The following is a 20,989-nucleotide window of genomic DNA, read 5'->3' on the forward strand; positions in this document are numbered from 1 at the left end:
TCCCACCCAACTCTTGCAGGTAATAGGTAGCTCTGGTTTCTTACTATATCCAGGCAAATTCTTTAATAGCCTGGACTCCACAGCCACACTGCCTGGGATCTTTGCTGGTTCTGCCATTTGCCAGCTGGATGACCTTGGACAGGTTACCTAACCTCTCTGAGCCTCATTTCTTCATCTTTAACATGAGGATCATAGCAGTACTTCTTAGGATCTTTGCGAAGATACATTGAGATCACGTATGAAGAAGCACTTTTCTCTGGTTCCTTGAACATGCCAAGGGGCCCTCGTCCCCGAGCCTTCATGTCCACTTTTTGTTTTGCTTGAATTGCTCTTCCCGGATTCTCCTCATGGTGGACTTCCTCACTTCATTCAGGTGTCACCTCCAAAGACAACCAACCTAAGAATTCTCTCTCCTCCAGCCCCCTAGCTCATTCACTCTTCTCTCATTCCCTGCTTTATTTTCTGTGTAGCGCTTGCGGTTCCTGCATTTGTGTCCTTGTTTATTGTCTTTCTCACCCACCAGATGGCAAGACCCAAGAGAATGGAAACATCTGTCTCCACCTCTGTATTTCCAGAGCCAAGAATAGTGTCTGTAAAGTCCCCAAATATATTTACTGGATGAATTTATAGAATAAATAAGTTCCATGAGGACTTCCCAGAAGGTCACTTGGGTTGAGGGGATGAGGGGTTTGTGTTCCTTACCGGTGAGAAATTGTCCAAGGGGCGACCATTAAACACACATACATACACACATACGTACATGCGCACACATACACACACACCGGTTCTTAGGGACAAACATTAATTCTCAGAAAGTTTAAATCTACTTTCAAGGAAAGAGGACATTTCCTGGACTACAACAGAGTCTGCCTGCCTGCCCCTGGCAGAGTGAGCTTTTAGTGATTCTGTGAGTCAGTGGCCACTCTGGTCAGTCTAAAAAAACCCAGCAGCCACGCCTTGAGTGTAGAAACATCAGGGCCCATTCCAGAACCGTCAGCTTCTTGATGGCCGTTCCTGAGCCACACTGGGTCTTGCAAGAATCTTTGAAATTGAAGCTGTCTGTTTGCTTATATGTCTGTGTGGTTTTCTCTGCTGCGGTCTGTGTGTGTTTTCCTTCTGCTGCGCTCAGAGGAAAGTCGGGCCGGACTTTCCTTTAAATATGCAGTGTGGGGTAGGGGACAGTGTGAAGGGAGCTGTTGTTCTCCTCTGCAAGTTCCCATCCATGTCACTTGCAGATATTTAAAAAGCATAGGAAGCACGCGTGTGTGTGCGTGTGCACGCACACACACACACACCAGTTTTTTTGGTGGGGAGTAGGGTAGGGGGACTTCTGGCCTATGCTTTTGAGTGGGCAGTATGCTCTTGAGTGCCAGGATTTTCTGAATCTCCACATTCCAGGCCTGAGCATCTTCAGGAGACCTTCTCCATCTTTCAACCTCAATTTGCTTCTTCCCAGACTCACGGTCTATGAAGGAGTAGCATCAAAGCCAGCAGAAACAGCACATCTATCAAAGGAGGCTGTCACATAATTTATTGGTCAGAAATTTCATTGAGCTCTAGTTTATAATCTAAGTCTTTTTTTTCTTTTTTTTGTAGGAACGTTCTGGGGGGACATATGTATTTTAAAGGACATATATATTTATATAAAGATATATACTCTAACCTTTAAAAACACTATTAATGCAAAAACAGTAGTTTCTGTTCTTTCTCTTGAAAATGGAATACTACGCCAACTCTTTTTTTTTTTTCTTTTTTGACATGAAGTCTCGCTCTGTTGTCCAGACTGGAGTGCAGTAGTGCAATCTCAGCTCACTGCAACCTCCGCCTCCCGAGTTCAAGTGATTCTCCTGCCTTAGCCTCCTGAGTAGCTGAGATTACAGGCATGCACCACCACTCTCAAGTAATTTTTTTTTTTTTTTAAATAGAGACAGGGTTTCGCCATGTTGGCCGTGCTGATCTTGAACTCCTGACCTCAGGTGATCCGCCCGCCTTGGCCTCCCAAAATGCTGGGATTACAGGCATGAGCCACTCCACCTGGCCTCAAGTCTTTACAGTAGATTATGTTTCCACAATTTTCTGCAAATGTTTTCCGTTTTACCCAGGTAGTTAAAATTTAAGCATATGCCGGTAAGGCTAATTTTAAGTGTTGGCCAGTAGATGGCAGTAAGTTTGAACTTGGTCTGGGAAATGGCTTTTCTGTAGTTTGATGTAACAGAGCACACAAGTCAGCCTGAGCGTAGCATAGGCTTAAAGGTAAACAGCTTTCGACAAAAACATGAACTGAAACGTGGCCGCCAGTTATGATCATAATGAGCATCTTTGTGAAGTCCGCTTGCACCTCTATACTTCATGGCATTTATTAAGAAATCTGTACTGAAGGCCCACTTTGTGCCAGGAGGGGCGGTCGTGGCACACAGGATTGTTGCCATTATGAAAGTTACATTTTAGTACAATCACTTCATTTATCATCCCAATACAAATGGTCTCTAAATGACCTTTCGAAGCAGGTGTATTGAGGTGCAAAGTGAAGATGTTACAGAGAGTTTTTAAAAAACGTTCTTTATTGGCTCTCCCAACAATCCCATATGGGTATAGTCATCAAGAATGAAAAGCAGATCCTGTGGCTCACTAAAATGACTTCTGCATGAACTAAGAGAAGAAAGTTTAGTTTCCAGAAGGTTGGATCATCTCTTAGATATGAAAAAACAAACTTTTATGATTCCTTGAGCTCAGAGTTGATGAATCGGCGCGGACAGGTCTGGATAATGTTTCAGAGGCTTGGAAGAATGTGTCCTCTTGTTCTTCTGTCTCTAGGGCTTGTTTATGGGGTGGATAACTCAGAAAGGGAGACACCTTCCACAGTCAGAATCCCATTCTGCTGTGTTTTTCAGGTACAGCAGGTGGTCCAGGAGGATTGCCAAGGATAGAAGGCACCTCTCTCAGGATGCTGTGATGCTGGTGGCCAAGCCAACCAGGCTCAGGTTCCCCTTGTGCGTGATGCCACTGGAACCTCCTAGCCCCAGCTGATTAGTCCAGGGTGGGCATCTGATGGGGTGGCTTTCAATTCACTGGAAGCCCAGCTCAGAGTGGCAGGTGTCTGAAGCACAGCAGATGGATTGGCAGCAAAGTGTGGAGGCCCAAGCACCAAGCCCCAGGGAGGGAGAGGGTTGGAGTTCAAGTGTTCAGGACAGTACGAAGGACACAAGACCCTCGACTGCAGCAGGCTCAACCTACTCTAACTTTCTCCTTGATAAGAATCCCCTGGGGGAGGCCGGACACAATGGCTCACGCCTGTAATCCCAGCACTTTGGGAGGCCAAGGTGGGTGGATCACGAGGACAGGAGTTGGAGACCAGCCTGGCCAACATGGTGAAACTCTGTCTGTACTAAAAATACAAAAATTAGCTGGGCGTGGTAGTGCATGCCTGTAGTCCCAGCTACTTGGGAGGCTGAAGCAGGAGAGAATGGCTTGAACCCTGGAGGCAGAGGATGCAGTGAGCCAAGACTGTGCCACTGCACTGCAGCCTGGATGACAGAGGGAGACTCCATCTCAAAAAAAAAAAAAAATTCCCCTGTGAAAGGTGGCAGTGCTGACTACATATACAGATAACCAGGCCTTTCCCCCAGAAGTTCTGCTTTAGTGGTCTGGGGTGGAGCCTGAGTTTCTTTATTTCTTTTTTTTATTTATTTTTTCCCTTCAAGACAGGGTCTCGCTCTGTTGCCCAGGCTGGAGAGCAGTGTCACGATCTCGGCTCACTGTGACCTCCACCTCCGCCTCCCAGATTCAAGTGATTCTCCTGCCTCAGCCTCCCGAGTAGCTGGGACTACAGGCTCACACCAACAAGGCCAGTTAATTTTTGTATTTTTAGTAGAGATGGGGTTTTGCCATGTTGCCCAGGCTGGTCTCGAACTCCTGGCCTCATGTGATCTGCCTGCCTCGGCCTCCCGAAGTGCTGGGATGGCAGGTGTGAGCCACTGCACCGGGCCTCTGAGTTTCTTTATTTCTAACATGATGGGGCTGGTCCTTGGACCATACCGAGTAATAGGGGCTTTGAGTCCCTTTCAGCTCTCGATTCTACAACAGATTCCTGTCACTGAAATGACTCTGGTTTTCTATGTAGTAGGGAAAGAAAGTTGGATGCCAACATTTCTGTAGGCACTGTCTTGTGACTGCCTTGCTATTGACCCTTTACAAAAGCTATCTCATTTAATCCTCTCCACACCCAACCCTGTGATTGCTGCCTTATCCCCATCGTAGATACAATCAAAAGAGGATCAGACAGCTGAAGTAACTTGCCTGAGTTGAACAGTAAACAGGTGAAGGAGGTGAAGGATTTGGGATTCGAACCAACATCAGGCTGGCCTAATGCTCATTAATTACTTACTTATCTAATTGCTTACTCTCTACCGAATTATTTAAAAATCTGTAGGCTGTGTAGAGGGCGGCTCATGCCTGTAATCCCAACACTTTGGGAGGCCAAGGTAGGAAGATTGCTTGAGGCCAAGAGTTCAAGCATCAACCTGGCCAATGTAGCAAGACGCCATCTCTATAAAAAAGAATCTATGAACTAAATGCTGTAGCAGGCATTGGGACATAAGGTGAACAGAATAGATGAGGCATTGGCCCTTGTGGAGCTACCAGCTTATCAGGAAAGGTGGGCATTTAAATAAGAAATGCCAGCACAGAGCGAAAACAGATCTGAAACCTTCCACTTCTCACCGTGTCCATTGCTGCTGCCTGGTCCTTGCCTCCCTCATCTCTTGCCTAAAGGACTGCAATGATTTTCTCGTTTTTTTTTTTTGTCTAGAATACTCTTCCCCAGATCTTTATGTGGCTGGCCCATTCCTGCACTCCAACCTCACCTGCTCCGTGAGGCAGTGTGTGGGGTAGCAGGTGACAGCGTGACTCGTGGTGCCAATACCTGGGCCTGCCTTCCAGCTCTTCTGCTTTTCAGCTGTGTGAAGCAGGGCGGGTTACTTCACTTCTCTGGGTATCACTTTTCTCATCTGTAAAAGGGGCAGTAACAGCTTCTACTCTGTAGGGTTGCTGTGAGGATTAAATGAGTTAATATACATGAAGTTCTTAGAATGGTGTGTGTCGAAGCATAAGCAGCATAGAAACTTCTGCTGCTGTTATTCCCTACCCACCCTGCCTACCTGTGGCACACCCCCTTCCATTCAAGTGTACCACATCACACTGTTACATTTTCTTCATAGTCCTTGTGATCAAACCACCTGTGTGTTTATTTGTGTGCTGTCTGTCTCTCCACCTCTAGAATCTAAACCAGGAGACCTGGGCATTGTCTTGTACCCCATGCATTTCCAGTTCCTGGAGCTGGGCCTGGTATATAGTAGGTTCTCAAGAACTATGTCCTACAGGAATGAATGAATAGACATGAGAAGTTGGGGTGCTATGAGAGAATGCAGTTGTGTTCTCTAGCTCAGGCCAGGCTGTCAGGGAATGGCTTCCTGATACAGTGCATGACATTGACTCAATTAGACACTGTTCCCCAACCCAAAAGCCACAGCTTCTGCCATTAAGAACAGATGATGGAAACAAATGGATGGACTCTGCTGGCCTCTGCTGACTTCTTCCTTGAGTAGTTTGAGTCTTCCTGGAAAATCTTTAAGAGACTTTAAGCTCAGAAGTCAAAACTTGAAGAACCTCTAGTTATTGAATGTTAAAGCCAACAGTCTGTCTTGGATCGTGTTAGTGTGTGTCATACCTTTGACATTATATTTAAACATGAGTTTTCATATTTAATAAACAGAAGGGCCCTGAGAGATTTCCTGGAGGCTTCTGCCCACATTAATCATCTTCTTGAACACATACTGCCATTTGGACTGGGGATCTGGCCAAACTTTGAGGGGAGGGGTGAAGAGGAAGAGAAGTCCTCATATGCCCAGCTAGAATTGCCAACAGACTTCAACTTTCCCTGAGCAAATGATAGAATGAAACAGATGCATGGCTTTTGCTAAGCCCTTCTTGCAGGATTTTGAGCCTTCCTGAAAAATTAGCTCTATACTGGGGTCTGCCTCACTCTAGGCTGTTAGGAGTATGAAACCAGGGGACCCATAGAAAATATCCTCAGCTTGTAAATGGCATTCTCATAAGACTGCTGATTTCTCAAATCCTAATAGCAAAGTCTTTCTTTTTGCAGAGACAAGACTTGAAAAGCACATACGTTTGGGAGGAGAAAGTCTGTAACTGAAATTTAGTCAAAGAAGTGAAAGCTCAACCCCAGACTTTTAGGTTGAAAAGTTTTGGTAGGGAGAAGGCAGACAAAGACTGGGAGACATGTAGAGAGAGGTGGAAGGAAGTAAAGAAAGGACAGTGTATCAGTCAGCTACCACTACAGTAATGCTGTGTAACCAAAACATCCAGACTCAGTGACATACATTGAGCATTTATTTTTCCCTCATGTGGCCATTGGTTGACTTGGATTCAGCTGATCTGTTTTTGGCTTGGCTCCAAGCTGCAGATAAGAACCTGATCTGGCCCTGGGTCTCTCTTTTCCTTCTTGGACCAGCTTCATACTGAGTGTTTCCACTCATGTCTCTTCAGTCCTAGACTTAAAACTTGCCCACTGTCACTTCAAACCCCCATTCTTTTGGCCAAAGCAAGTCACACAGTCAATCCCAATATCGCTGGGAGAGGGAAGTGTATGCCTCCCATGGAGGTGCTGGCGGTGATGTTTGCTGAGCAATAATTGAATCTTCCACAGGCAGCCTGCATATCAAAGGCCACCTTTACCAACCTCACAACGTATCTTGCGTTACATTCATCCCTTTTAGTTTCCTTGGGTCCTCACAGAATTAGGACATTGAACCTTAACTAAAGTCGAGGGTCTTTACATCATGTTGCCCCCGCCACCCTGTCAATGCACTATAATTTTGTTCTGCAAATAACTCCTCTCTCCTAAATGCTCCTCTATTTCCACTACTCACTTTGAACTCTAGGACACCAGGTCCCACTTACTCTACTTCCTTGGCCTAAAACAGTTCAGATTCCCTTTCCCTCTCTGGACCTTTATATTCTTCGTTTGAATACTGAGGGCCACCCCCTACCCCCATAGAAAACCTAGCTGTCACTCAGTATACTGGAATTTTTCAAAAATCCCCTTAAACAAACAAGGGTTCAGGGACCTGGGAGCTAGAGTTTCAGACTCACCTTAATGAGTTTTTCCTTTCCCTGCAGGAAATTCAATAGAAAGGTTATTTTCATAGTTAATAAGTGTATTTTGTTACTGCCAAGGTAAAAATCAGAAATTGACAGATCAAAACTGACAACAGCAAAACCTAAACACATTTTCCTGTTTGCCCTGCAGCGCACATGTGCAGTGCCTCTCACCTTTGGCTTTGATCTTGCAATTTGCAGGCAGCTGGGTTCACAGGCACCCGCTTAGGTAAACAGGAGGAATGGGAACCCTAAAGGGCTGTGAGGCATGACAGTGGCTTTCTGCTTCCCCGGGTGATGCTGACTCCCGATTACGGTGGGCAAGAGCAGTCTTCGCCCCCAGTGAATCAGCAGGACCCAGCTCACATTGTGCAAATTCACTCAGTGGGAGAGACGTGGGCGGCATGGATACCTGCCCTGCCCAATGCCTGTGAGAAGCGGGAACAGGCTTCCCGTCACCTCCCTTCTTCTCCAACAGCAGATCCAGCCTGGTGCCCTCTGGGGACTGAGTAAGAAAGGAGGGGAGGGCCCCGTGTGTTTACAGGTAGAGTATTCAGGGTAGTGAAGGAGTCTCCGAGTGAGGAATCAGCAACACTGAGTTTCCACTTTTATAGGGAAGGAAACCCTGGAAGCCCACTTTCAAAGAAGGAGAGGAAGGTTTAGGGGAAATGATGTAACTGTCTTATGGGATCTACCTCTATCTGGCTTTTGTTCAAGTGATGTCTGGGGGCTGGTCTGTGACATTGGGACTCACCCTGGGCAAACCCTGGGCTGAGAACCATGGAGAAGATCAAAAGGCAGTGAACCTGCTCTTCCAGCTTTGGACCTAAGCAGGGAGACAGGAAGAACATGCAAGGAAGGTTTACGAACACACAGACCAGCGGGGCACAGGTGCAAATCCATGCACTGCAAAACTCTACCAACACTCTCTGCAAAATTCAAGAAATAGTTATTGAGCATCTCCTCTGTGCCGCGTTCCTCTTTATCTTACCAGAAGCAAAACTGATAATTCCAACCATCCAACCATGTCTTGTCTCATTGACTAGTAATTTTAGTTAGCTAACTTATTTATTTATTTTTTTGAGACAGAATCTCGTGCTGTCGCCCAGGCTGGAGTGCAGTGGAGCGATCTTGGCTCACTGTAACCTCTGCCTCCTGGGTTCAAGTGATTCTCCTGTCTCAGCCTCCTGAGTAGCTGGGATTACAGGTGCATGCCAGCACGCCTGGCTAATTTTTGTATTTTTAGTAGAGACTCGTGAGCCACTGCACCTGGCCCGTTAGCTAACATTTTTGAGCACCTTTGGTATGGTAAGTCCTTTTTGAAAAGATGACATCATTCATTCTCTGTAATTCCCTTTGAAATAGACGCTGCTCTCCTCCCCCAACTTCATAGACAATCAAATGGAGACACAGAGAGGTTATTAACTCGTCTAAGGGCTCACAGCCAGCAAGGGTAAGAATCTGGGAGTAAACTTGGTAGTCTGGCTCTGGAGTCCTCCCTGTAATGCTACCTGTCCCCGTTTCACCACAGGAACACTCTCTAAATTAGCAAGGATAGGGCCTCAGCTTGCGGTGTGCTCTCCCCAGCCACCCCGCCATTACTATGCAGGTCTCGGTGGTTTGGCAATGGGCCCCTTGAGTCCAGCCTGAGAGGGAGAGTCAGAGGCTGGTGCTGAGAATGTGGGTGACATCATACACCTTGTGTCCCCCCAAATCCATGTCACCTGTCTCCTGGGCAATGCCAGCATTCCTCATCTGTTCCATAATGTTTATGGAATAGGAAGGCTGATACTCCTTCCCTGCGCTTGGACCACTGCAGTCCTGGGTCAGTCCCAGTCTGTGACTTGGGGGCCCCTCCAGTGGCTCACAGGCAGGGAGCGGTAGTGAGATCCACAGCCCCATAAATCCTCCTCTTGGGAAACAGGGAGTCAAACCTGCTGAAGAGGCGGGGTGCGGTGGCTCATGCCTGTAATCCCAGCACTTTGGGAGGCTGAGGCGGGTGGATGACCTGAAGCCAGGAGTTTGAGACTAGCCTGGCCAACATGGTGAAACCCCGTCTCTATTAAAAATACAAAAATTAGCCAGGCATGATGGTGCAGGCCTGTAATCCCAGCTATTTGGGAGGCTGAGGCAGGAGAATCACTTGAACCCAGGAGGCAGAGCCTGCCATGAGCTGAGATCACGCCACTGCACTCCAGCGTGGGCGACAGAGCGAGACTCTGTCTCAAAAACAAAACAAAAAAACAAAAAACAGGCAAACAAAAAACTGCTGAGGAGCAGGAAGTTCCAGAACAGGAATTCTGAAAGTGCACCCGTGAACCACCCGCATCCATGTCAGCTGGAAGCTTGCTAATCATGCATATTCCTCAGCCCCACACCAGGCCCTAGGGATAAGGCCCAGCAATCTGAATTTCAGTGAAACCCTTCCTATGCTCCCTCTGCACGTTCATGTTTGAGAACGCTAGTTTTCTTTTGTAACTTTTACCAGGGAGTCCTTGCAATATTGCTTTGGTCTGGGGAAGTAGGGCTATTTATCTAATTATAAAGACCTTCATTTTCATAGGGCAGGGTGGCGTGGCATCTGGGAGTTAAGAATGGCAAATGCCAAGCCATGTGTCCGTGGGTGTGAGGCTGAGGATTGTACTTTCCGCCTATAGGCACAGGTGGAGGTTGCGTCATCGCTGGAGCCTGGCGGCCCCATTCACTCAGGCTTCCCACGTGCCCACTCCACAGTAAATTGTTCCCTGTTTGGCAGCACTTCTTGCACTTCAAAGAATTTGCCAGAAGAGTCCAGACCTAGGTACCTGCCCAGTTCCTTAGAGGGGACTCAGATCCCTGCAAGGATATAGCCTTTGGTGAGTCCCAGTCCTGAGCCTTGCTCACTTGCCCGTCTTCTGGGGCTGGGGACAATGAATACGTGTGTTCCAAAGGTGTAAATTCCTGCTCTGCCCTCACCAGGGATGTGACTCTGGGCAGGCTTCTTGATCTCTTAAAGTCTCAACTATAAAATGAGGTTAATAGTACTCACCAAACTCAGAACCTGGATTTGCTGGCACTGTCTTTGTGTATATCTGGGAGCCATGGAACCTGGTCAAACTGTTTTTTCATAACAGTAGCTTTGACAGGTGGAAAATGTCACAGGAGAGAAACAATGTTGGAAGATAGAATAATGCACCCCCCTGCCAAAGATAACCACACCCTAATCCCCGGAAGCTGCCACTGTTACCATTCTCCAGGCAGGCCAATGTCGCCAATCACAAAGGTCCTTATAGAAGGGAGGCAGCAGAGTCAGAGTCAGAGAGGGACATGGGTAGGTGGAAGCACAGAGAGATAAAAGAAGAATAAGAAGGAAGGAAGAAAGGAAGGAAGGAAGGAAAGAAGAAGAAGGAGAAGGAGGAGAAGAAGAAAAAGAAGAGGAAGAAGAAGAAGGAGAAGAAGGAAGAAGAAGAAGAGGAAGAGGAAGAGGAAGAAGAAGAAGACGACGACGACGGAGGAGGAAGCAGAGGAGGAGGAGGAGGAGGGGAAGGGGAAGGAGAAGGAGAAGAGGAAGAGGAAGAAGAAGAAGAAAAGAAGAAGGAGGAGGAGAAGGAGAAGAGGAAGAGGAAGAAGAAGAAGAAAAGAAGAAGGAGGAGGAGAAGGTGTAGAGGAGAAGGAGGAGAGAGAGAAGGGGAGGAGGGAGAGGAATGGGAAGGGAGGAGGAGGGAGAGAGAGAGATTTGAAGATGCTGTGCTGATGCTGGCCTTGAAGATGAAAGAAGAAGTCACAAGTCAAGGATCCTGAAGGAAGCCTCAGGAAACTGAGAAAGGTAAGAAATTGATTCTCCCCTAGAATTCCTAGAAGAAATGCAGTCCTACTGGCATCCTGAGGTTAGCCCACTGGAACCCATTTCAGACTTCTGAACTATAAGGTCATGAATCTGTTTTAAGCCACTGAGTTTGTGGTCATTTGCTACAGCAGCCAAAGGAAAACGCCACAGCTAGGATTCTTGGACTTGGCTCCAAATGAGGGCCAGAAGTCTGGGAAGGTGACAGAGACTCATTGCCCAGAGGCACTCCTTTCTTTCCTTCCAGATGGGTGCAGTGCCTTTTATGTGACCACCCCGGTCATGTCCTTTGCATGCGCAGCTGTAGTGCGGCCCTCATTCATATGTAATTTCTCATCTCTCGGTCTTTCTTCTCTGCTGTCTTACACCCACCCCACTGATAGCGCCTGGTTAGGGTTATTTTTATTTGTAGAGTTAGGGGTATTTTTATTTGTAGAGTACACAAATAAAAATACAACATTGCCCAAGACATGCTTATACTAAGACATTATTCACTGTTTATCTGAAATTCAAATTGAAATGGCGTTTTGTATTTTATCTGGCAACCTTACACCTGGAAGGTGCCCAAGAAAACACCTGCAGAATTAGGTCTTGGGATCTGTTTGCTCCACCCCTGGAGAATTTTTCAGCTGGGCTAAAAGTCCCTTAGCCATTTCTGTTCTCTCTTGCCCACCTTGTATATTTGCCTCAACTGGCTGTGCTCTTGTTGCAGCTGCTGCCTCTGTGCTTGAGGAAAGTCATTGAAATTAGAGAACAAGAGAGAAAGACAGAAGCAGTTGATGAAGAGATCAAAGAACAGATGTGAGGACTTGGCTCAAGTTTTCAGTGGTTCCTGCTAGTGCCATGTGAGGAGCATTATTAAGGTTCCATCTTCTCTGACCATCTTGGGCTGGTTCTAGGCCTTTGGAATGAGTGGACTTTTGAACCCTGCACCCTTCAGGGAGCGGAGGCACATTAGTGGGTGGCTTAAACAACAGAAATGTATTATCTCACAGTTCTGGAGGCTGGAAGTCCAAGATCAAGGTGTCAGCAGGGTTGGTTTCTGGTAAGGGCCCTCTCCTTGGCTTGCAGTTGGCCACCTTCTTGCTGCCTGTTCACATGATTGTCTCTCTGTGCATGAGTGTGCACGATGCCATCATGATGCCTTCATGTATGATGTTCTGTGCTAGATTTGGGGATTGCTTGTTATTGAAGCACAAGGCAACAAACACTGATGAATAAACCCAGAAACTTCAAGCAGAGTTCTTACATTTCATTGGCTAGAGCCAGTGGTGTTTTAGGGTTGGCTTGTATTGACTTGCAAGGGCCAGTTGTTAAATTTCCAGAAAACTTGGTAGTTGATACTCAAAATGCATCCATATTAGGCCACTCTTGCATTTCTATAAAGGAATATCTGAGACTGGGTAATTTACAAGGAAAGAAGTTTTAATTGGTTCACAGTTCTGCAGGCTGTACAGGCAAAAGCAGGAGCAAGAGAGAGAGAGGGGAAGTAGGTGCCTCACACTTTTAAATGACAAGATCTTGTGAGAATTCACTCACTATCATGAGGATAGCACCAAGGGGATGGTGCTAAACCATTTATGAGAAATCCTCACCCATGATGCAATCACCTCCCACCAGGCCCCACTTCCAGCATTGAGGATTACATTTCAATATGAGATTTGGGCCGGGACAAATATCCAAAGTGTATCAGCATCACTTTTTAATTATTTTACTACAGGTAGCTATTATCCATGCTCTTGTTATTTATGTTTCTTGCATCTGCGTGGTGGAAATACTATAAAATAATGTGCTACAGCATGTCTCTCCCAGCTCCCTGTTCAATGAAGCCATGGTGGTGACTTGAAATTGTCTGTGATAGTATTTATACAATAGAAATCAGCAAATTAGCTATAAATTAGAATTTTTTTTTCTTTTTCAATTGGAGAGCAAGTTGTTAAGCATCCCTGGCCAGACTGGGACACAAACCTACCCCTAAACCAATAACTAGCAAAAGGGAATGAGATTATCATGTCTGGCACAGATTTATCATGATTTATCTCCTGGACGTAGGCTCTTTTTCTCTAAACGTAATGCCATTGTCTCAGTCTGTTTTGTACTGCTATAACAGCATACCTGAGACTAGGTAATTTATAATAAACAAAAATGTATTGGCTCACAGTTTTGGAGACTGGGAATTCTAATACTGAGGGGCCTGCATCTGGTAAGGGCCTTCTTGCTGAGTTATAACATGTCAGAAGGGCAAAGAGAGGGTGAGAGAGCGAGCGAGCAAGAGGGGGCCAAACTTGTCCTTTTATAAGGAGCCCACTCTGAAATAACGGCACTAATCCATTTGTGAGAGCAGTGCTCCCATGACCCAAGCACTCCCATTAGGCCCCACCTACCAACACTGTAGCATGAGGGTTAACTTTTCAACACATGCTTTTTGGGGAACACATTCAAACCATAGCAACTGTCAATACCTGCACTGTACCATTATGGAGTTCATGAACAAACAATAAGGAGTAGGGTGGGGGGACTGAGCTGTTGTTAGATGACAAGAAATATACAAAGACAGCATTATGAGAGCTCAGAAAAAAAAGCCATCTTTTCTGATAGAGAATTTTGGAGGTTTTATGGGGAAGTTAACAGGTAAGCAGAGCTATGAAGAATAAGATTTTATCAGGAAGTGCTAAAGAGAGGAGAGTGCCCCAAATTGAGGGAGGCATGCATGCAAGGAAGTGCTTGGCAACAGCATATCATTCTGTTCTGAAAAGAACAGGAAGAAAAGAAGAGGAAATTGACTGATAGCGAAGGGAGATTGACTCTTGCTTGCTGGGGACCTGGATGCAATGTCCCCTTGCATCCCCTAGGAAATCGAACCACTAAGCACTGGGGAGCCACTGGGCAGGGAGAAAAATGATCCAAACCTTATATTGGTAAGGCCAGTCTGTTACCAGAGAGTGGGGTCAAGTGGACGAGAGAGAGAATTGGGAGGGGGAGAGGCCAACTGGTCAGCAACTGTGACATTTTGGGTTATAAGTAACAAAGTTAATTCTGATTTAGAGTGCTCTCAATAAAAATAAAAAAGACCAGCTGGACCAGGTTAATAACTGAAATTAGTGTCTTAGACATCACTTACAATGGCTATCACTCATTAAGCACCTACTGTTTGTCAGACCCTCTTCACATGTAATTAGTTTATTGAAAGGTGTGGAACAATCAAGAAACAGCTTTGTTTTTCTTCTACCTCTGTCTTCACTCCCTGTCTGTTAGATATTCTGCCCCAGCCGTGATATCTCTGCCCAACCGATAGCTTTCCCCACATCTTGCCTGCCTATTTCATCAGGACAACTTCATCTTCAGGTATTTAGTATGATACAAATCCAAACTTTCATCTCACATTCAGTTTGAAGCCCCTCTCTTTTGCTCTAAATCAGACAAGTCCCAGGCAAGGCATCTGCAGCGAGAAGAAGCTAGTGGTCTTTTCTCTCTCTCTTTCTCTCTTTCTCTCTTCCTTGTTCTGTTTCTTCCTCTTGAGGATGGAAGGAGAGGTCAGTGGTAAAGGGGCAAAAGTGGTGTCATTTGTATTTCTTCAATGGTCAAAGGACCTTTGGCAAATGCTGAGCCCTTCTCTTTTGGGGCAACTTTGTGGTTTTCCAGAGACCACTCTCCCATGCACACACATTCTGTGAAGACCTCCAATACTGCATCATGTTCTGGTGCGAAGACGCATTCCCTGGTCAGCTCCTGCTCTGGCAGAAAAGCCCATGTGATTTCCTTCTGCCCCAGGGTGACCAGGCCTGGCTACTTACTATGATGTCTCCTGGATCCATGGAGCCATCCCTCTTTGCCTCTCTTCTGTGAGCTGAATGCTTGTGTCCCCTCCCAAATTCATATGTTGAAACCCTAATCCACAATTTCATGGTCTCTGGAGGCCTTTCAAAGGTAATTGAGTCACGAGGGTGGAGTCCCCATGAATGGAACCAGTGCCCTTATAAGAAGAGACACTAGAGAGATGATTCCTCTCTCCACCATGTGAAGACACAGCAAGAAGCCATCCTTTTGCAAGCCAGGAAGAGGCGCCTCGCCAGGGACTGAATTGGCTGGCAGCTTGATCTTAGAAGTCCCAGTCTTCAGAACTGTGAGGAATACATTTCTAATGTTTAAGCCACCCAGTCTATATTTTTGTTATAGAAACTCTAACTAAGACACTCTCTATCCTTGGAAACCTGGATCAAGTCAGGCTCTTTCTTAACACTTCACAACACTAGACACCAGAAACAAACCCTGAGTCCAGGAGACACAAGTTCCCTTGGAACTATGTTCCCAAATTGAGGTCCCATGAGGGAAGGATCAATTTTCCCTATGGCAAAAACACCACCCTCTGCAAATGTTTCTAGATGCAAGGTTTGAAAGGTGTGGTTTCATGGTGAGGGAAAAGGAAAATGGCACAGAATTCCCTGCCCATTCAGTTGACAACCCTTGTCAAAGAAATTCTCTCTCTTTCTCCCCTTTATATTTGTAGGGGCAGGAGAAAGGTGAAGGGGTACATGTTGAAGGACAAATTTCATGATCTCTTAGCAATCTTGGGCTCGCATCTCATCCCACTCTTTGGAATGTTGGACAACTTGTCATTCTCTGTCTACAGCCACAGCCTGAGTCTACAACCCCTTCAGTATCCCTTTTAAATTTAATATCATTAAAATCTTTTGATATGATTAATATCACTTAATTATCACAATAACCCTATAAGGAATGTTTATACACTGTCGGTGGGAATGTAAACAGTTCAGCTACTGTGGAAAGCAGTTTGAAGATTTCTCAAAGAACTTAAAACAGAACTACCATTCAACCCAGCAATTTCATTACTGGGTATACATCCAAAAGAAAAGAAATTGTTCTACCGAAAAGACATGCACTCACATGTTCATTGTAGCACTATTCACAATAGCAAAGACAAGGAATCAACCTAGGTGCCCATCAATGGTGGATTGGATGAAAAAAATGTGGCATATATACATCATGGAATATTATGCAGCCATAAAAAGGAATGAAATCATATCCTTTGCAGCAACATAGATGCAGCTAGAGGTCATTATCCTGAGCAAATTAATGCAGGAACAGATCACCAGGTAATGCATATTCTCACTTGTAAGTGGGAGCTAAACATTGCGTACTCATGGGCATAAAGATGGCAACACTAGTCACTGGGGACTACTGGAAGGGGGAGGGAGAGAAGGGGATGAAGGTGGAAAAACTGACCATTAGGTACTATGCTCAGTACCTGGGTGATGGGATCATTCATACCCTAAACCTCAGCAACGTGCAATATACCCAGGTAACAAACCTGCATATGTACCTCCTGAATCTAAAATAAAAGTTGGAAACACAATAAAATAAAAATTTTAAAACCCTGTAAGGTGAGTACTATGGATGAAGAATCTAAGACTTGGGGGCTGAGCCATTTGCTTGCTAATGAAGTCCATTAGCTATGAATTCCAGTCTTTCTGACTCCAAAGACAAAGTTCTTCACCCCTTCCTGATACCACCTTTCAAAAGATGAGCTAGATTTTGAGTCTATGAACCTGGGAGGCTGGGGTACCATTCATAGTTAGAGAGAATCAGGAAGAGAAGTGATACGGGATATGACAACTAGCTCCATTTTAGATATGGTGAGTTGGAAGTTGTGGGGGACATTGAACGTCCCAGCGATGCCCTGTGGGTAACAGTAACTTGCACGTTTCACTAGGGAAAGGCGGATTTGCTCAAAAAGTAACAGGTGAAGGGGAATACCAGGAAGCTTTTTATTGCAGGCTGATGGGTCAGTTGGACTGTATTTGTCTCCTTTCTAATGATTCTGAGAAAACAGATCTACCTTAATAATGCTGATAATTTGCTGAAAGTTCATTTACTGTTACTATCACTTGGCTTCCACGAGACGGCAAAGTATATTATCTTCCTTCTAAAGATAAACACAGGGGCCTGGGTGTGGTGGCTCATGCCTGTGATCCCAGTGCTTTGGGAGACCAAGGCAGGAAGATAGCTTGGAACCAGGAGTTCGAGATGGGCCTCAGCAACATCACGAGACCCCGTCTCTACAAACAATTTAAAAATTAGCGGGGCATGGTGGCGCACACTTGTAGTGCTACTGAGGAGGCTGAGATGGGGGGATTGCTTGAACCCAGGAGTTCAAGGTTGTAGTAAGCCAAGAGCATGCCATTGCACTCCAGCCTGGGTGACAGAGTGATATCCTTTTTTTAATTTTCAATTTAAAAGAAAATTAATAATAAACATAGAGATGGAAGCATCCAGGACACAAGTGCAAAATTCAGCTTTCAAATCCTCCACATCCAGGGAGCTCAGAGAGAGGCCCAAATGTCCACATGGGGAGGGAAGAAAAGAGAACAAGTCCAGGGATTTCTCTTCCTTAGGGCCGTGACAGCATGTGGCCTCAGAACTATCAAGCCTTACAGGAAGCTAAATAGACAGCTCTTGGTTACTTAGCTGGTGGATGCCGGCTAATCCCACAGCAGTCTGGTGGAATGAGGACAGGGCTCACCCCTGCCTCTGTCATTCACTAGCTGTCTGACCCTGGACATATTACCACCCCTCAGAGCTTCAATCCCTTCACCTGTGAAATGTGGAAAATGATGCCTCACACATGTTGTTTGGAGAATTAAATAAGAGACCACATGTAACAGACATTCATTCCTCCCTCTTGCCACTGATCATTGTCACCTGCTGCCACTTGTGACTTTCACGGTGCCTATATAGGGCAGGCTTTAATAGATGTTGGTACCCCTGTCAATCCTAGACCAAATTTGGTTTTAGAGTTGATTTTTTTTTTTTTTTTTTTTTGAGATGGAGTTTCGCTCTTATTGCCCAGGCTAGAGTGCAATGGCACGATCTCGGCTCACTGCAACCTCTGCCTCCCAGATTCAAGCTATTCTCCTGCCTCAGCCTTCCTGAGTAGCTGGTATTACAGGCATGTGCCTGTAATTTTGTATTTTTAGTAGAGACAGGGTTTCTCCATGTTGGTCAGGCTGGTCTCGAACTCCTGACCTCAGATGATCTGCCCACCTCGGCCTCCCAAAATGCTGAGATTACAGGCATAAGCCACCGTGCCTGGCCTGGAGCGGATTTTTATGCCTACATCTTAATTAGAATGAAGCTGGTGTTCCAGAGATGAGCCTCTCACCGGTCGCTCTGGGAAGCTGTGACCTAGAATGGACCGTGAGCCTGGAAACTCCTGTTGAGGCCCCACCTCTTTTCTTGTCCTGGAAGCCTTGGTTCTGTGCCTGGGTGTCAAGGAGCTCCTCTGATTGCAGAGTCAATGGGAAGCAAACGTAATTAAGGGAGGGTGTGGAATAGTAAAAGAGTAGCACATTCTTTTTTTTTTTTTTGATGAGGTCTGGCTGTGTCATCCAGGCTGGAGTACAGTGGCATGATCTTCGCTCACTGCTGCATCAACCTCCTAGGCTCAAGCAATCTTCCCACCTCAGTTTCTCAAGTAACTGGGACTACAGTTGCATGCCACATGCCCGGCTAATTTTTGTATTTTTTTATACAGATGGGGTCTTGTTATGTTGCCCAGACTGTTCTCGAACTCTTGGCCTCAGGTGAGCCTCCCGCCTCGGCCTCCCAAAGTGCTGAGATTACAGGCATGAGCCACTGCACCCAACCAAGGGTAGCGTATTCTGACCCACTGAGTCACACAGTATCAGAGCCACAACCCGTCATCCCTCATTATGTACAAGAAGAAATTGATACCCAGGGAGGGCCTGACTTGCTTGGAGCCACACTGTAAGTTAGTGATAGCTGCTGAGATTGGGATATAGACTTTAGAATTTCCAGTCCAGAGTATATCTGCTTTACTCATAGAAGTGGCTTTTATGGTCAGTGAACTCAAAAGCAAATTTTACCAGACATTACATACAGCGAGGATGATTGGAAATAGAATGCAATTGCCCAATCAACTGCCTCCTTTATCAGGCACTACTGCACCCTCTGCACAAAAGCCCTCTTGGTTGGGAAGGCATGCCCTCCCCAAAGACACCAGGAAAGAACTGGCATCAAGGAACAATGCCATTCAAGTGTATTCATTCATTCACTCATCTACTCATTCCCTGAAATGTTTATTGAGCACATGTTATGTTCTGTGAACAATGCTAAGTGCTGAATAATGTGTAATTGTCTGACTTCTCTTCCTAGGCAAGAAGGAGGATCTGAAATTCCACCTGGGCTGGGTTTCCAAGACCTGAGGTGCGTCTTAGAGTTGTGGGGCTGGCCCTGGGCTGTGGGATCAGGTTTAGGAAACCAGGAGGCTGTATTATACTTGAGGCGGGCCAGAAAGCCAGAGAAGTCAGAAACATCCAATTCAAGGAGGCAGAGGGAGGGGAGTGCCATGCTTGGAGCTGAGAGCCAGCCACGGGGAGTTGGCAGATGTAGCATGGGTTCAGGTGGCCCAGAAAGTCTCCGAGAGGTCCCCATAGAGGCTCTGTGGGAGAGCAGATGGATGGGAGGGCAGGGCCAAGGGAGCCACGTGGCTTTGATAACACTATCACTGCTAATGAGTGAACTGGATACTTTCGTATGAATTAGACACATGGTGATGGTTTTTGACTGTTCTCCTTAAAGGGAATGAGGGCGGGAGGTACTAAGCTGAGGCATACTATAGATATAGAGCACAGGCTCCCAACCCTCTTCTATCAGTGGCTTCACATCATTCACAGATGCAACACCCTCCCATTGGTGACATCGTCTGAGACAGGAATAATACAGGGTTGTCTCGGGAGAATAGAAAATTCCAGGCAGCAGTTTCACATGACTAGCAAAAGGAAACTGTTGAAATAGCCATAGAGGCTACGGGCTGATAAGACCCTGAAAACCAGGGTGTGGACCAAGCTGGCTAAGACTGACTGCATCCAACATGGCGCTGGATCTGACTAGATTTCACCTAGGACCTCATTATTCACTCATTAACATACTAAACACACACCCACCAGTGCCATGACCGTTCTGAGACCACCCATATTTGGTGTAAAAATGGGTGGCATCACAGATTTGAGAGATCGCCACCTTTTTTCCAGGAATCTTCATGAATATTCCACCCCTTGGCCAGGCGCAGTGGTTCACACCTGTAATCTCCTCACTTTGGGAGGCTGAGGGCAGATTACCTGAGGTCAGGTGTTCGAGACCAGCCTGGCCAACATGGTGAAACCCCGTCTCAACTAAAAATATAAAAATTAGCTGGGTGTGGTGGCAGGCGCCACCAGCTACTTGGGAGGCTGAGGCAGGAGAATCGCTTGACCCCAGGAGGCAGAGGTTGCAGTGAGCCAAGATAGCACCACTGCACTCCAGCCTGGGCTACAAGAATGAAACTACGTCTCAAAAAAAAAAATAAAAATAAAAAAATAAAAAAATAAATAAATAAAAAGAAAAAAGAAGGAAAGAAACCCATAGAGTAGAGGTAGCAGCCCCAAACTCCATTGTGTGTCTCTCTCTTGAGTATACCCACACCCCCTTTTCTTGAGTGTGTACTTTTCCCTTTGCAATAAATCTCCATACTGTCACTATTTTCTGACTTGTCTTTGAATTCCTTCTTGTGATGGTGTCAACAGCCTGGACACAAGCTGGGGTTCAGGTCCCACCGGCATTTGGGGACCTCCTCCAGCCCACCGGCATCACTTTGATTACATTCACCCTCTTCCCACACACACATAAAGGAGGAGAGGAAAAGGGAGGCAGTAAATGCTCGCACCTAGAAGCTTGGATGGGGATACACCAGAGTTGGAAAAAGTCTTCTAGAAATTCTGCTGCCATGCCCCTCCACCTCCCCAAGAATGTGCCTTTCCTTGTTGGGAATCACAGCTGTGGACAGAAAGAGAGGGCGCCAGAAGCACAGGTGCACAGTGGAAGTCAGTAACAGCGTTTATTGAACACACAAAGTGCGAAGTACTGAGTAAAACACTGGAAGGAAATACAGTGGAGGTTCGACAGCTGTTGTCA

Source organism: Pongo abelii, chromosome 3 (genome assembly GCF_028885655.2).
Source record: "Pongo abelii isolate AG06213 chromosome 3, NHGRI_mPonAbe1-v2.0_pri, whole genome shotgun sequence".
NCBI lineage: Eukaryota > Metazoa > Chordata > Mammalia > Primates > Hominidae > Pongo > Pongo abelii.